At 43.4% G+C, this 16,164-nt stretch overlaps 1 protein-coding gene across 3 annotated transcripts in view; it reads left to right on the forward strand.

Annotated features, from left to right (window-relative positions):
* The window catches only part of LOC126237960 (organic cation transporter protein-like), a 171,720-nt gene that overhangs the window by 38,225 nt on the left and 117,331 nt on the right, over nt 1-16,164 (forward strand). The window lies entirely within an intron of this gene.

The following is a 16,164-nucleotide window of genomic DNA, read 5'->3' on the forward strand; positions in this document are numbered from 1 at the left end:
TATCGAAGGAAAAGTTTCAATATTGAAACGATATTATTTGCTATTTCGAAATGACTTTTTTTCTGAATGCAAGACTACACATTGAAAACTGCAGCATATCTTGCAGGACCTGAGTCAAGGAAGACCTCTGCTAGTATAAGTGCTTAGAAAGTTCGACGCAGTTGGCAGGGAGGTAAGTGAGGGGGGGGGGGGCGGGGGCGCACAGATGTAGGTAGCGGAAATACAGATGCAACGGAGGGTAAATGAAAAGAGCTAGTGTGATTCCAGTCAAAATATTATTGAAGACGTGTATTAAGTCAGAACTTCAGACAGATAAAAGTACCTAACATAAAAATGAGGGATCACATTCTCAGCCACACTGCTGTCAAAGAAATAGTTCATGCAAAATGTTGAGTAACCTCAGACTTTTGTAAATGACATTGTTTGGTCTAATGAAATAGTGTCTGTAAAAAAAGCTGCACGACTGTTGAGTTAGACCTCGATAAAATATCAGTATGATGCGAAGAACTTCCTTTACACGGCAAGAAATGTGAGATTGCGCTCTTCACAACATAAAAAATACTATATCAGTGAACTCGTACAAATATCTGTGTATAACAATTTTAGGGGACATACGTACAATGATTGCCTAGGCTCAGTTTGTAGGTAAAGCAAGTTCTAGAGTTCGGTTCATCGGCGTGATACTGTGGAAACGAAATCAGTGTACAAAGGATATTGTTGACACAACATACGTGCAACCCATCCTAGAATATTTTTCAAGTGCGTGGGACCCATGCCATGTAGGGGATACTGAACGTATACAAGGGAGAACATCGCGAATGGTCAAAATTTGTTTTGGTCCAAGGCAGAGCAGCACGGAGGTGCTGAAAAATTTGAATTGGTACACCTCTAAAGACAGACGCCAACTCTCTCGAAAACCTACTTCCAAAGTTTCAAGTATTAAGTGGGCAACCAAGGAATATACTACAACCCCTTACATATCTCCTACAACATCGAACGGAAGATTAGACAAATTACAGCATGCGTAGAGGCATTGAAGGAACAATTCTTGTAGCGCCCCGTAGGCGAATGGAATGGGAAGGAACCTTAATATGTGTTACAGTGGTAAGTACCATGTGTCAAGCACTTCATTCAAATGGCTCTGAGCACTATGGGACTCAACTGCTGTGGTCATAAGTCCCCTAGAACTTAGAACTACTTAAACCTAACTAACCTAAGGACAGCACACAACACCCAGCCATCACGAGGCAGAGAAAATCCCTGACCCCGCCGGGAATCGAACCCGGGAACCCGGGCGTGGGAAGCGAGAACGCTACCGCACGACCACGAGATTCGGGCTCAAGCACTTCATTGGTTTGGTTCAAATGGCTCTGAGCACTCTGGAACTTAACTTCTGAGGTCATCAGTCCCCTAGAGATTAGAATTATTTAAACCTAACTAACCTAAGGACATCACACACATCCATGCCCGAGGCAGGATTCGAACCTGCGACCGTAGCGGTCGCGCGGTTCCAGACTGTAGCGCCTAGAACTGCTCGGCCACCCCGGCCGGCTTCAGTGGTTTGCAGAGTACAGATGTGAAGACAAACAAGATGATGTAAAGACACTAAGGAATTATTTGAATCCTTGGAGGGTTATAGGCGCAGGTATTAACAGGTCGCAGGCAGTGAAGCGAAAAAAGAAAGTGTTTACACCCGCAAGATTTGGGTTTCATTGCATTATTGCGATATTTGTGCAACACTGAGATGTATTAAATGAATAATTCTAATATTTAAGACGTGGTATTGTCAGGTGAGGGGGGGGGGGGGGGGGCGCACAGGGATCTGTATTTCTTATTTTACATTTTAATCGTCTCCATCGCAATATATTGTAATAAAAACTAGATGACAACTGGTTTCCGTTAACTAGCAAGCATCTTCAGATCTACCGCAGGAAACAGAATAATTCCCTTTCAGTAAAAACCTCCTAACAGTTATTAAACACACACTTTTTTAAAGGAATAAGAATAAAAAATCTTTCCATTCTTACGCTATAATTGTAACTAAATACAACGTTAAGTTTTGTAAGTTGTCAATGTAAGATGATTTGTCAGAATATGAGTACTGATGTAGAAAAGCAATAGGAGGCTAATTCCTGCGTGTGACTGGTCATGGTTTGCATATTACGACAAGAAGTGGCGCACGAGGGTACACAGTTAAATTTGTAAGGAACAAACGTAAAGAACTATGGTTTTTGTGGAACAAAGTACAAAACCGTACATCAAATCAGTAATCCCGCAGTGGAAACCTTTGGCGATCAACAATGATTTTAATTTTAAATTGAAGCTCGGTTCTCAATAGCTTCCATTTATTCAAAATATAGCAGATGCATTTGTGGTGTATCCTTTGTTTTAAATAGTCTCATAATTAGATCTATTCATCTACTGTTGTTGTTGTTGTTGTTGTTGTGCTCTTCAGTCCTGAGACTGGTTTGATGCAGCTCTCCATGCTACTCTATCCTGTGCAAGCTTCTTCATCTCCCAGTACCTACTGCAACCTACATCCTTCTGAATCTGCTTAGTGTATTCATCTCTTGGTCTCCCCCTACGATTTTTTCCCTCCACGATGCCCTCCAATACTAAATTGGTGATCCCTTGATGCCTCAGAACATGTCCTACCAACCGATCCCTTCTTCTGGTCAAGTTGTGCCACAAACTTCTCCCAAATCCTATCCAATACTTCCTCATTAGTTATGTGATCTACCCATCTAATCTTCAGCTTTCTTCTGAAGCACCACATTTCGAAAGCTTCTATTCTCTTCTTGTCCAAACTATTTATCGTCCATGTTTCACTTCCATACATGGCTGCACTCCATACAAATACTTTCAGAAATGACTTCCTGACACTTAAATCTATACTCGTTGTTAACAAATTTCTCTTCTTCAGAAACGCTTTCCTTGCCATTGCCAGTCTACATTTTATATCCTCTCTACTTCGACCATCATCAGTTATTTTTCTCCCCAAATAGCAAAACTCCTTTACTACTTTAAGTGTCTCATTTCCTAATCTAATTCACTCAGCATCACCCGACTTAATTCGACTACATTCCATTATCCTCGTTTTACTTTTGTTGATGTTCATCTTATATCCTCCTTTCAGGACGCTATCCATTCTATTGACCTGCTCTTCCAAGTCCTTTGCTGTCTCTGACAGAATTACAATGCCATCGGCGAACCTCAAAGTTTTCATTTCTTCGCCATGGATTTTAATACCTACTCCGAATTTTTCTGTTGTTTCCTTTATTGCTAGATCAATATACAGATTGAATAACATCGGGGACAGGCTACAACCCTGTCTCACTCCCTTCCCAACCGCTGCTTCCCTTCCATGCCCCTTGAGTCTTATAACTGCCACCTGGTTTCTGTACAAATTGTAAATAGCCTTTCGCTCTCTGTATTTTACCCCTGCCACCTTTAGAATTTGAAACAGAGTATTCCAGTCAACATTGCCAAAAGCTTTCTCTAAGTCTACAAATGCTAGAAACGTAGGTTTGCCTTTCCTTAATCTTTCTTCTAAGATAAGTCGTAAGGTCAGTATTGCCTCACGTGTTCCAGTATTTCTACGGAATCCAAACTGATCTTCCCCGAGGTCGGCTTCTACTAGTTTTTCCATTCGTCTGTAGAGAATTTGTGTCAGTATTTTGCAGCTGTGGCTTATTAAACTGATAGTTCGGTAATTTTCACATATGTCAACAACTGCTTTCTTTGGGATTGGAATTATTATATTCTTCTTGAAGTCTGAGGGTATTTCGCCTATTTCATACGTCTTGCTCACCAGACGGTAGAGTTTTGTCCGAACTGGCTGTCCCAAGGCCGTCAGTAGTTCCAATGGAATGTTGTCTACTCCGGGGGCCTTGTTTCGACTTAGGTCTTTCGGTACTCTGTCAAACTCTTCACGCAGTATCATATCTCCCATTTCATCTTCATCTACATCCTCTTCCATTTCCATAATACTGTCCTCAAGTACATCGCCCTTGTATAAACCCTCTATATACTCCTTCCACCTTTCTGCTTTCCCTTCTTTGCTTAGAACTGGGTTTCCATCTGAGCTCTTGATATTCATACAAGTGGTTCTCTTATCTCCAAAGGTCTCTTTAATTTTCCTGTAGGCAGTATCTATCTTACCGCTCGTGAGATAAGCCTCTACATCCTTACATTTGTCCTCTAGCCATCCCTGCTTAGCCATTTTGCACTTCCTGTCGATCTCATTTTTGAGACGTTTGTATTCCTTTTTGCCTGCTTCATTTACTGCATTTTTATATTTTCTCTGGGTGGTTATAATTAAATTCTCACTACTTGAGGCAGTGTAAGCGAAAAACTATATAACGTATAGCTACCTAACTGTATAGTAATGATGTTCAGAATGTACACTGCAGTATTTGTATTTTTAGTACTGTTAAGTGTAATGACTTGCCGTTGGGAGCCGGTACTGAGACGGGGACGCAGCATTGAAACCTAAACATTACAGCTGCAGACAATCGGCATGTGTCTGGACTAGGTGAGAAAGGTTTAACCAAATAACAGCAATAATGCCACTGCTCTTAGCGAGTATCGACGCATTAAAAGAATAACGAAAGGGCCTGTGTCTGCACAGAGTTCGAAGAACATGACTCGGAAGTTCGAATTAATTGGCGATTTGGGAATTGCTGCTGGAAGAGGTCGGTGGCCGGTTTTGTCACAAACTATTGAAGAAGTTACTTTTACCATTATTGAGAATGCTGGACGCAATGCCCAAGCTTCAAGAAGCGAACGAGGTGTGTCACGACAACTGAACATTCCATGGTCCACTCTTCCAAAAGTGCTTCGAACAATTATTGTGAACTGGTATCTAGCGCGATTACGGGGCTGTCGTGGATGCAGATGGTCGTCACACTAAGCAATATTTGTAACCTGGAACGTAAACATGGTACGGAGTTAACAAATTTTACCTTGTCATGTGGAATGTTTATTTCAACGCTTTATTCGTTATTTCTCTTCCGCATGCCCTTACAAATGTTTGCACAAAGTTTCTTTGTCCTGCGATCACACGTTTTTCATGGGCATCCCTTTCAAGCAGCGAAAGTTTAATTACAACCACGCTGCATGTAACCGTGACACACTGATTCTAAATCTAATATTGATATTGAAATTACCAGTTTGATGTACTTGTTCCTACTTGTCTGTAACTTTGGCTCTATCTGTTTATATCCCAGAATTACAACTGTGGGTCCTTGTGCGCCAGGTGTGTGTTATCACTGGCAAACCACAGTCGTGGACAATCCCACGTAGCGATTACTCTCCTACTGATTTTATCTAGTAATGGTGTTGTAATGGTTAAAACTGTATTTATGAACCAATTATAGTGTAAACATGTAAGTTTTTTTTAGTATTTTTAATGTTTTAATGATTTTATAAAAATTGTGTGTGTGTTTAAATACTGTCGAGGCTTTTACATGAACTGGAAGGCAGTTATTCTGTTTGTTCTTGTAGATCTGAGGTTGCCTGCTAGTCAATGGAAATCGGTTGTCACCCTGTTATAACATTTGTCTTGACCTCAATTACTGTACTCAGGTTTATGTTTGTGGCGCAGTCTGTCGCCCACAATCTTTGTGAAGATCCTCTACAATGTTTCGAAACTAGCTATCTGGATGGAGGTGTAAACACGGCGTTGGCGGCAGCCGCTGGCTGGCTGCTCTGCATACGAAATGCAAGCCGGCGCCCAAGGTCACCGCCCGCGAAGACGCGGTTGCGGCCGCGGCGGCCGTCCTTGATACTCTTTTCCACAGAGGGCCCTGCCGCGGCTTAACGGGCCTCCTCACGTCAGCAGTGACTTCTAACAGCACGTCACGCCGGCTGCTGCACCCGTCCTGCCTGTGCACGCCACGGCGAAAATGCCGCCGTTCCGCTAGTAGCGCTTCTGTGTGTACGTATGGAATGATTCTAAATCGTGCGATTTCGTAACGTTATATGCAAGGTGGCCGGAAAGAGGCTGAAAAGCTTGTAAGGGTGTTGCAGGGTAGGTCATACTGAGAAACAGTAGTTCAGGAAATTCGATACACTGCGCCGTGTCCGAGTTATTATCATTGAAGTTAGCCGAACAGACAGTCCTGCGCGCAAATTCAAGCGGCCTGCAGAGATGGTATCGCCAAAAGTGTTTGTCATTTGGTTTGCTAAAATCAAACAAGAGAGCGATACAGCGATACAACAAATGCACCGGGGACAACAAGCATCGAACCGGAGCCGAAGGCCGAATAGTCTCGTGCTCTACTTTCTCTCTCTCTTTTTATTTTAAAATCGGCCTTCAGACTGGTTTAATGCGGCCCGCACTCAAGGGGTCACGCCAAAGTTCGAACTCTTAGCGGAATGGTCGGAAATCCGCTAGTTCAAAATGGTTCAAATGGCTCTGAGCACTATACGACTTAACTTCTGAGGTCATCAGTCGCCTAGAACTTAGAACTAATTAAACCTAACTAACCTAAGGACACCACACACATCCATGCCCGAGGCAGGATTCGAACCTGCGACCGTAGCGGACGTTCGGCTCCAGACTGTAGCGCCTAGAACCGCATGTCCACTCCGACCGGCAATACCGCGAGTAATGGAGGGTAATGGGCAAAAGGCACTGTATCATTATCATATAGAGAAGTTGAGAATTAGGTCTGAGGGGAGGCGTGCTAGAGTAGTCCGTGCCGTTGCATAACCACTGTACATGGATGGCCCACTGGTGCCGGCGAGGTAGCTCAGTGTGTTCGGTCAAAGGGTTAGCTGCGTTCTGTAATAAAAAGAACTGAGTGGATGGATCAAAGATGAATGGAACGGGTGTCACGGGGCATCCACCACCGAACAAATGCAACGAAAAATAACCAAAGTTCGAACTCTCATATTTTTTCACAGTGCTACGACGTGTGCCTAAGTCTTTAAACAATGATGTGCAATTGTAGCAAACTTAGCGTGGAATTGTGTTAAGAGTTTGTTTCTCGCCGTTTCCTACTGTGAGAACGGTTGTTCGCTTTAACAGCTCGTTCTGTTCAACTAATTACTTCTTTTTGTATCGGCTATCAGATTTCCGTACCTGCCGTGGAGCTTATCCCGTTAAGCTCTTGCACGAAATGATAGCATGAGTTACTGCGCCAAGCGCCGCCAGAGGGAGACACACGAAAGCACACGGCCGGTCTGGAAGCTTCTACGCCTGCCTACTCGAGAGCGGAACTGTTTTCATACATCGGATACACAAGCTGTACAAAGGGGATGAATGCGACATAAGACGTCTTCCCGATATGAAAATAGCAAAAGCAGCAAAAGTGGATTCTGGTGAACTTCTTATGTGTGAGGCATTTGTAGGAATAGAACGTGACGTCCATGACTCTACACACTAGAGGACTCATAATTTTAGAAGACACATACAACGAACTATGATTTCTCTGTTTACTATCTATTTTACGAATTTTTCGTGGAGTATCTAAATTTGTGTGGATCGGATTATTTCATTACGACTTAAAATTAAAATTAACAAGGCGTCATACTACCCTTGAATTCCAAAATTCCTCGATTTCATATTTAAGTTGGTCTGAAGTTAATCTTTCCTGTCTCATTTCGCTTGTGTGAAAAAACTAAATAGCTTTGATCCAAGTTAAACTGTACCTACATCTATAAAAGGTTCGGTGACCCAGTATTCGGAGCGGAAGAAGGCAAGGACATTGTTGCGTGGCGCATGCATTTGTCATGCATACCTGACGGCCCAAAGTCGTGTGTGTGTGTGTGTGTGTGTGTGTGTGTGTGTGTGTGTGTGTGTGTTTACTCTAGAAATTCTAAAGGCGTTTTATAGACATCTTATCTGTATGAACTTGGCTTGAAGCTTTGAAGAGATAAATGCAAGTGGATTTCGCTCGTTTGCGACAAGCGTTACAGCTCAAGTGCCATTAAGTTTCTTGCTACGGGAATAGAAGGATAGTTACCGCTATTTTTTAGGCTTCGAATTGCAGCTTTTTTTTGTCATCAGTCTACTGACTGGTTTGATGCGGCCCGCCACGAATTCCTTTCCTGTGCTAACCTCTTCATCTCAGAGTAGCACTTGCAACCTACGTCCTCAATTATTTGCTTGACGTATTCCAATCTCTGTCTTCCTCTACAGTTTTTGCCCTCTACAGCTCCCTCTAGTACCATGGAAGTCATTCCCTCATGTCTTAGCAGATGTCCTATCATCCTGTCCCTTCTCCTTATCAGTGTTTTCCACATACTCCTTTCCTCTCCGATTCTGCATAGAACCTCCTCATTCCTTACCTTATCAGTCCACCTAATTTTTAACATTCGTCTATAGCACCACATCTCAAATGCTTCGATTCTTTTCTGTTCCGGTTTTCCCACAGTCCATGTTTCACTACCATACAATGCTGTACTCCAGACGTACATCCTCAGAAATTTCTTCCTCAAATTAAGGCCGGTATTTGATATTAGTAGACTTCTCTTGGCCAGAAATACCTTTTTTGCAATAGCGAGTCTGCTTTTGATGTCCTCCTTGCTCCGTCCGTCATTGGTTATTTTACTGCCTAGGTAGCAGAATTCCTTAACTTCATTGACTTCGTGACCATCAATCCTGATTTTAAGTTTCTCGCTGTTCTCATTTCTACTACTTCTCATTACCTTCGTCTTTCTCCGATTTACTCTCAGACCATACTGTGTACTCATTAGACTGTTCATTCCGTTCAGCAGATCATTTAATTCTTCTTCACTTTCACTCAGGATAGCAATGTCATCAGCGAATCGAATCATTGATATCCTTTCACCTTGTATTTTAATTCCACTCCTGAACCTTTCTTTTATTTCCATCATTGCTTCCTCGATGTACAGATTGAAGAGTAGGGGCGAAAGGCTACAGCCTTGTCTTACACCCTTCTTAATACGAGCACTTCGTTCTTGATCGTCCACTCTTATTATTCCCTCTTGGTTGTTGTACATATTGTATATGACCCGTCTCTCCCTATAGCTTACCCCTACTTTTTTCAGAATCTCGAACAGCTTGCACCATTTTATATTGTCGAACGCCTTTTCCAGGTCGACAAATCCTATGAAAGTGTCTTGATTTTTCTTTAGCCTTGCTTCCATTATTAGCCGTAAAGTCAGAATTGCCTCTCTCGTCCCTTTACTTTTCCTAAAGCCAAACTGATCGTCACCTAGCGCATTCTCAATTTTCTTTTCCATTCTTCTGTATATTATTCTTGTAAGCAGCTTCGATGCATGAGCTGTTAAGCTGATTGTGCGATAATTCTCGCACTTGTCAGCTCTTGCCGTCTTGGGAATTGTGTGGATGATGCTTTTCCGAAAGTCAGATGGTATATCGCCAGACTCGTATTCTACACACCAACGTGAATAGTCGTTTTGTTGCCACTTCCCCCAATGATTTTAGAAATTCTGATGGAATGTTATCTATCCCTTCTGCCTTACTTGACCGTAAGTCCTCCAAAGCTCTTTTAAATTCCAATACTGGATCCCCTATCTCTTCTAAATCGACTACTGTTTCTTCTTCTATCACATCAGACAAATCTTCATCCTCATAGAGGCTTTCAATGTATTCTTTCCACCTATCTGCTCTCTCCTCTGCGTTTAACAGTGGAATTCCCGTTGCACTCTTAATGTTACCATCGTTGCTTTTAATGTCACCAAAGGTTGTTTTGACTTTCCTGTATGCTGAGTCTGTCCTTCCGACAATCATATCTTTTTCGATGTCTTCACATTTTTCCTGCAGCCATTTCGTCTTAGCTTCCCTGCACTTCCTATTTATTTCACTCCTCAGCGACTTGTATTTCTGTATTCCTGATTTTCCCGGAACATGTTTGTACTTCCTCCTTTCATCAATCAACTGATTTCTTCTGTTATCCATGATTTCTTCGCAGCTACCTTATTTGTACCTATGTTTTCCTTCCCAACTTCTGTGATGGCCCTTTTAGAGATGTCCATTCCTCTTCAACTGTACTGCCTACTGCGCTATTCCTTATTGCTGTATCTATAGCGTTAGAGAAATTCAAACGTATCTCGTCATTCCTTAGTACTTCCGTATCCCACTTCTTTGCGTATTGATTCTTCCTGACTAATGTCTTGAACTTCAGCCTACTCTTCATCACTACTATATTGTGATCTGAGTCTATATCTGCTCCTGGGTACGCCTTACAACCCAGTATCTGATTTCGGAATCTCTGTCTGACCATGATGTAATCTAATTGAAATCTTCCCGTATCTCCCGGCCTTTTCCAAGTATACCTCCTCCTCTTGTGATTCTTGAACAGGGTATTCGCTATTACTAGCTGAAACTTGTTACAGAACTCATTTAGTCTTTCTCCTCTTTCATTCCTTGTCCCAAGCCCATATTCTCCTGTAACCTTTTCTTGTACTCCTTCCCCTACAACTGCATTCCAGTCGCCCATGACTATTAGATTTTCGTCCCCCTTTACATACTGCATTACTCTTTCAATATCCTCATACACTTTCTCTATCTGTTGATCTTCAGCTTGCGACGTCGGCATGTATACCTGAACTATCGTTGCCGGTGTTGGTCTGCTGTCGATTCTGATTAGAACAACCCGGTCACTGAACTGTTCACAGTAACACGCCCTCTGCCCTACCTTCCTATTCATAACGAATCCTACACCTGTTATACCATTTTCTGCTGCTGTTGATATTACCCGATACTCATCTGACCAGAAATCCTTGTCTTCCTTCCACTTCACTTCACTGACCCCTACTATATCTAGATTGAGCCTTTGCATTTCCCTTTTCAGATTTTCTAGGTTCCCTACCACGTTCAAGCTTCTGACATTCCACGCCCCGACTCATAGAACGTTATCTTTACGTTGATTATTCAATCTTTTTCTCATGGTAACCTCCCCCTTGGCAGTCCCCTCCCGGAGATCCGAATGGGGGACTATTCCGGAATCTTTTGCCAATGGAGAGATCATCATGACACTTCTTGAATTACAGGCCACATGTCCTGTGGATACACGTTACGTGTCTTTAATGCAGTGGTTTCCATTGCCTTCTGCATTCTCATGTCTTTGATCATTGCTGATTCTTCCGCCGTTAGGGGCAATTTCCCACCCCTAGGACAAGAGAGTGCCCTGAACCTCTATCCGCTCCTCCGCCCTCTTTGACAAGGTCGTTGGCAGAATGAGGCTGACTTCTTATGCCGGAAGTCTTCGGCCGCCAATGCTGATTATTTATCAAAATTTAGGCAGTGGCGGGGATCGAACCCGGGCCGAAGACGTTTTGATTATGAATCAAAGACGCTACCCCCTTTTTCTTTTTTTTAAATCGTTTTTGTTCGTTGCATCTGCTCGGGGCGGACGTCGTAAGACATCCGTTTAAGTTCGTTGTTGATCGATTAGCTCAGTTTTTTTATTACAGAGGGCTGCTAACCCTCTGACCGAACACGCTGAGCTACCGTGCCGGCTGTCCTAGACCACGCGTTAGAACTTATTCGTCGGTAGCTAGTAATAAAACTTCACCACCTGTTGAACGATTATCCTAAAGCTTCGGCAAAGGCTGGGCTTTCTGTCGTTCATAACTGTGCGTTGCCGTTCCAGCGCCCTCTGTCAGCAGCCCTTTGCTGATGCACGCGTCACCGCTGGCGTGTCACCATCCTCGCCGTTGTCACCTACCTACCTCGCCACTGGACCGAACAGGAGGAGGAAGGAAATTTAGGGATTAACATCCAGTTGACAACCACCAAAGCATCATCCCTTGTATGACCAACAGTTACCCTTCGTGATCGCTGCGATTTTAGGAAACATCTCAGATGCACGTAGGTCAGCGTTTCAATCTCTACGTCATCATCCTCATATCGGGAGCTTACTGGCGGATGAAGGTCACGTAACTGTCATTCGAGGTACTTAAGCAAGATGAACCAGCTATTAGACGTTTTTGCATATCGCGTTCTAAGCAAGGACACCACGACCGAAATACGACGAATAACTTCAGAGCTTCTCAAGTTTGCAATTAAGATGGAGAAAATCCTCAAACTACCATTTCTGGACGTGGTGCTGTAGAGAGAAGACGATGGACCCTGGGTCACGCTGGGTACCGTAAACCTACTCACCCAGACTTAAACTTACAGGCCACCAACTGCCATTATCCTTCACAACGAAGTGGTGTGGTTAGGCGTTGGTTCACAGAACACGAGCCATATCGGTCTCTGGAAGCTTATCCGACGAGCTATACCACTTCCATACCGTTTTCTTGCAGAGTGGATACTCCGAACGACAGATTCACCGTGCCTTACACCCAGCACGATTGAGTGAGGAACTGGAAGCAAGTGAAGAACAAAGACGAATGATCGTCTTGCCAGACGTTGGCGGCGTTTCTCCGAAAACAGAACTGCGTTTTCAGCCCGTCAACGAAACACAGAGCTCTTCTAGGCTCACCGAAGGACAATCTTGATTTGAGAAGGCTTGCTGTCTACAAGAATCCTTGTAACAGCGGGACGTATAAAATGGACAAACTCGTCGCGCTTTGGGAAACAATGAGCCGAACGTCGACGGCATAGATGCCTAGTCTCAGTGCGGGACACAATATGTCCACAATTCTCTCGTAGACAGCGCAATGGGACAGCGTTACTAAAGAAGCAGTGGAGATTCGCTATTCGACTGATCTGCTAAACGGACTCACAGGATGCCAAAGTAGCACAACCTGGGATCCAGCACTCGCAACGTTAAAAACACAGCGACCACAAAGAGGAGCTAACTGGTCATACAACGCATGAAGCTTCGGTGGTAACATAAATATTCAGATGTCAAGGACGAGGACGGGCAAACCTCAGAGCGGACACGCATATCGCTCCCGATAGAGGGCGCGCGGTGACTGACAGCAGGGCATATTATGAATGACAGTCAGTTTTTGAGGATGCTTCGAAGCTCTTGGTTGGCTGTTCGACAGGTGGCGTCTCTGAATCTCCCGCTACCGATCAAGAAATCTTCGCTATTGGTCACCGAATTTTTCACCTTCACACCTGCACGTTTTCTGCTTAGGATGACATGAGGCTTGATTCACTACTCAGCAGTACGTTACTTGCACCTGAAGACGTCTGTCAGTAGCACAGATGACACTGTGGGAATTTTACATCTGACGTCTCGCCCGAGAACCATTTCTAGAGATACTCCGCTCCTAGTGAATAATATCTATCTTTCTTTCTTAGGTAACCCTCAGACCTATAACATCTCCTGTTCCTTCGCTGTTTCTGAAACCGAACCGGTCTTCCATAGAATTTTCCTAAATTCTCTTTTCAGTTCTCCTTAGTATGACTCTCATTCAGCCTTTGATTACTGATATTTTCGCAAGTATTGGGTTTCCAAACATTGAACATTTTAAATAGGATCGTTCTCGAGTCGTTAGCTGTTTGGAGGTTGCGGCTTCTGCTGGCGCAACGATCGGCGCTTGTGGAGCCACGTGTCTACCCTAGCCACTGCTGCTACTGGCAAAGGTCGCTGGTCCTGTGAACGTGTCGTTCCTGATAGAAACGTCATACGTTCTATGATCTTTTTCCGTTTCTTCTGTAAATCCAAAATGGCAAGGGAACCAGACAGGAACTGGTCGAACAAGGATTTTGTAAGAGACCTCTTCTGTGGGTGAATTCACTTCCTCAGGAGTCTTCCAATAAATCAGTCCTCAAATCTTCTTTCTCCACAGTTAAATTACTGAGGTCTGTTACACATTAAACTAGTCCAGTGCACCAACCACTATAACCTTGCCGTTGTGAGTGATCCCAGTGATTTATCGCGGATCCTCAAGTCAAACTATAACCAATCCTCTCGTCTATTTCGGCTCAGTACGTTACATTTACTTTTGTTGAGGGCTAGCTGTTGGTCTTTGCACCAGACAGTGATTAATTGCAAGTCTCTGGCATCTCATAACAATTTCCTAACTAAGACATCCCCCATCTACTCCACTACCTCGTCCTCACACAGCCTCACAGGGTTGCGGATTTTAGACGCTGTTTAACTCATACATCACGAACAACAGCGGGCCTCAAACTCTACCTTGAGGTACCTAAAGTGCTACGTTCGCTTATGGCGAGGCCTCTCCATTAAGAAAGGCTAACTGAATTCTCTTCTCTATATCTAATCTACAGTACATCTACATGTTTACTCAGCAGTTCACACTTAAGTACCTGGCAGAGGGTTCACCGAACCGCCTTTAGACTATTTGTCTACCGTTCCATTCACTAACAGCACATGGGAAAAATAAACACTTGATTCTTTCTGTATGAGCTCTGATTTCTCTTATTTTATTGCGATGATCACTTCTGCCTGCGTAGGATAGCGATGAAGAAGCATTTTCGCATTCAGAGGAGAAAGTTTGTGATTGAAATTCTTCTATTCAATCTCACACTTCTCCGGATATTCCGTACGCCCATATTTTGTTTCTAATACGACGATGCGGAACTGTATCAAAGGATTTCCAGTAGTCGAGACTTAAAATAACGCACCGACCTGAATTCTATCTGCTGGATCTAATTTCTTTCGTTGTCTGTTCACGTAATTAATGTTTCCGTATTGTCTTTTTGCTACCACTGTTTCCATGTTAATACTGTCACTGTATCTGCACGCCGCAAGCGACCTTTTGGTGTGTGGTGGACGATACTTTGCGTACTGTTGTCAATTCCTCCTGTTCTTTTCCAGTCGCGAATTAGTTCGCGGGAAGGACAATTGCTGGTAAGCCTTCGTGTGGGCTCGAATCTCTCTATCTCAAAATGTTTTCGTGAGATATACGTTGGAGGAAGCAGTAAGTTGGTTGCTTGTTCTAGGAACGTACGCTCTCGGAAGTTTAAAAATAAACCACACCGTGATTCAGAACGCCTCTCTTGCAGCGTCTGCCACTGGATCTGGTTGATCATCTCTGTGGCGCTTTTGTGGTTACTAAATGAACCTGTAACGAAACGCGCTGCTCTTCTTCGTATCTTCTCTATTTCCCCTATCAATCCTACCTGGTATGGATTCCATACTGATGAGCAATATTCAATATTGGTCGAACGAGTAAAGCATCTGCCTTACTCGCGATTAATTTTATGTGGTCGTTTTATTTCAAATAGCTTTTTGGGTACACTCTTTATTACATGGAGATACATTCTTCCAGTGATTGTTCTGTAACTCTGTGATCATACAATAAAAGGTCTTTCTTTCTGTATATTTGCAATACGTTACACTTGTTTATGTCGAGGATCAATTGTCACTCCCTGCACCAAGGGTCGGTCCTCTGCAGCTTTTCCTGCATTTTTCTACAATTTTCTAGCGTCGGAGAAGTTATTTCTGAGTCTGAATACTTCTCTCCGTTTAGCGTGACATGCTGTGTTATATTTACCAGCAACTGTTCAACCCACTCACACAGTTGATCTGATATTCCGTAAGCTCGTATTTTGTTTATTAGGCGGCAGTGCGGAGCTGTCTCGAATGCGTTCTTGAAGTCAAAGAACGCGGCATCTATCTGCGCACCAGAGTCTACTGTGTTCTGGGTCTCGTGGACGAACAGAGCGTGCTGGGTTTCACAAAAGCGTTGTCTTCGGAATCAATGTCGTTTCCCTCAGGGGATATTTTCGGCTTCCAGATACGTCATAATACTGAAGCATACAACATGTTATAAAATTCAACGGCAGACCACATCGAAGAGAAAGACCTATAGTTTTGCGCGTCCGTTCGACGACCCTCCTTGGAAACGGGAATGACCTTTGCTTTTTTCCAATCATCAGGAACATTTCACTCCTCCAAAGGTCTACGGTACATTGCTACTAGATGGGCAAGTTCTTCCGCATACTCTATGTAGAATCGTAATGGTATTACATCAGGTCCAGTGGTGTTACCCTCCGTTGAGTGATTTCATTTGCTTTCCTATCCCACGGTAACTTATTTCTGTATCAGCCATTTCCTCGTTCGTGTGAAGACCTAAAGGGAGTACTATAGTGCGATATTCCTCTGTCAAACTTTTAGAAAAGACGTTTAGTATTTCGGCCTCTTCTGTATCGTCCTCGGTTTCAGTGCCGTTCTGGTCACGGATTGTATGGACAGAGGGCCACGATCGGTTTACAGATCTATCCTTGAATACCTATATTATTTTATTTCTTTCATAAGTCACTTTTACTGATGACGTTTGAGACCAGTTATTGTAATGTTA

Source organism: Schistocerca nitens, chromosome 1 (assembly GCF_023898315.1).
Source record: "Schistocerca nitens isolate TAMUIC-IGC-003100 chromosome 1, iqSchNite1.1, whole genome shotgun sequence".
In the NCBI taxonomy this organism is placed as follows: Eukaryota; Metazoa; Arthropoda; class Insecta; order Orthoptera; family Acrididae; genus Schistocerca; species Schistocerca nitens.